Genomic DNA, 1,922 nt, shown 5'->3' on the forward strand with positions numbered 1-1,922 from the left:
TGTTGGCATGTGGTCTCCTCCATTAGATTGTGGCTTCCTTGAAGGCAGGAATTATTTCTTTTCTAGCCTTTGGGTCTACTACCTTGCAGATAGTACTTAAGGTTTGCTCAGGGACTGCCTGACTGGACATACACAGAATTGTGCTGGGAAAGAAGGAAGCCGGTTCCGTACGGCATTTGGCTTCCGCCTCCTGTCACTAAAGTCTATCTCTAACTCCAGTAATCGGATGCTTCTGTATGGTCACCAGTCTGGGAATGGCAAGGGCACCAAAGAAGGCCAACTCTGGGTGATCCGGGGGGCAACGGCAGGTGGGCAAATGTAGTTCGTCGTGCATTTTACCAAGGACTCACTGGCATGAACTGGGGGAAGTGATATCATCCAGGAAATGCCCGCTTGGCAGAGGAGGAGAGCTTATCTAAAAGCAAGGCAAAACGGATGGATGACTCCAGGGCTGCCCAGGTGCCCAAGGACCATCCAAAGACCTCGAGGAAAGTCCTAGCACATTCGCGAGATGCTCTGAGAGGCAAGATTACTGGGAGGGGATGGACAAGAATTGTGTGGGCAATGAGGCGGAGTGCCCAGAGAGCTAGACTTGGCATTAGGAAGACCCAGGTTCAAACCAGTCCCCCTCCCACAACTTTGACACTACCTCTGTGAGCAATCCCAGGCAAGTCGCTAAACATCAGTGTCTTCCTTCCTCATTTACTCATCCAGTTTTGTAGTCATTTACTGGTCCAAGGTGACTTGGGCAACCCTGGCTTGACCTCTGGGTCTGCCTCTTGACCCCTGTGTCCTTCACTGTACCACCAAAGGACTAGACGAATGAGCTCTGGAAATCGAGGATCCTCTGGCCTTGCTCCTCTCCCTTGGTTCTTTCCTGCCCCCAAGGCCCTGACTTGGCCCCTAGGAAAGGAAAGCCCTTCCTGGGGGTTTCTGGAAGGCAGGATTAGCCATTTTGTCAGCAGAGCAGAGTCTCCAGCCCCCCCCACCCCCACCCCAGGGCCAGCTTCTCCGGGGCTCGGCTGCCCATTTGCACTCTTGGCCCCGGGAGGAGCAAGGGCTGGAGGTGTCTCCAGTCAGGCCTGGAATGTGACCCCGCTGACTCCTCACATTTATCTAGCCTGGGGAGACAAAGCAGGAAGCCGTCTTTGTCTTCCAGGCTCCGGCCCCATTGCTGCTCCGAGTGGGCGTGGGCAGCGGCCCCTTCGACGCCCTTCGGCCACTCTTGCTTGCTTAGGCTGTGCCCACAGGTGCCCACCTTATACTAATGTGGCTGCCAGCCTGGGGTTTGTGGGCAAAACCCACAGAGGGCATGGCCCCGATCCCTCCTGCGCTTTCCAGGCCTTCTCTGGGCTCCTTCCCCCTGCCCCTGCTGCTCCACTGACCTTTGTCAGAACGGACCAGTGGTCGGCGGGGGCCCCTGTGCCTCGGGTTCCCTCTCCCACCCGAGGGTCCCGAGCAGCCATCTTCTGAAGCTTGCTTTGGCCCAATCGGAGATGCGGAAGGTCACCGCCCCGCCACCCCGTGCGGCCAAGCCGCATCTCTCCTTCCGAGCCCATCCCCCATCCCCTACCGAAAGGCTCGCCCCTCACTCCCCGGGGGGGGGGGCAGCACGTGGCCCCCTAGTATTGCCTTCCACAAAGCCACCCCTTTGCAGGTATTAATGACTGACGGGGCTCGAGTGGGAGCGGGGCTCCCTGGGGCAAAATGGAAAAGGATGTGATTAATCAGGAGGAGGGGGAGGGGAGAGGAGGGGGAGGGGAGAGGCGGTGGGCCCCGGTTCCCGGGGAGCAGTTGGGCAAGGCACTAGGACCTAGAAGGCATCTCTCCACCCTGGCAGGAATTCCTTGCTCGGAGCTCAGACAACAAAGGCAGAGGGTTTCTTTCTCTCAGCATCTCCACCCAACAGCCCAGCCCTGGTG

The sequence above is a fragment of the Gracilinanus agilis genome, chromosome X, assembly GCF_016433145.1.
Source record: "Gracilinanus agilis isolate LMUSP501 chromosome X, AgileGrace, whole genome shotgun sequence".
Taxonomy (NCBI): Eukaryota; Metazoa; Chordata; class Mammalia; order Didelphimorphia; family Didelphidae; genus Gracilinanus; species Gracilinanus agilis.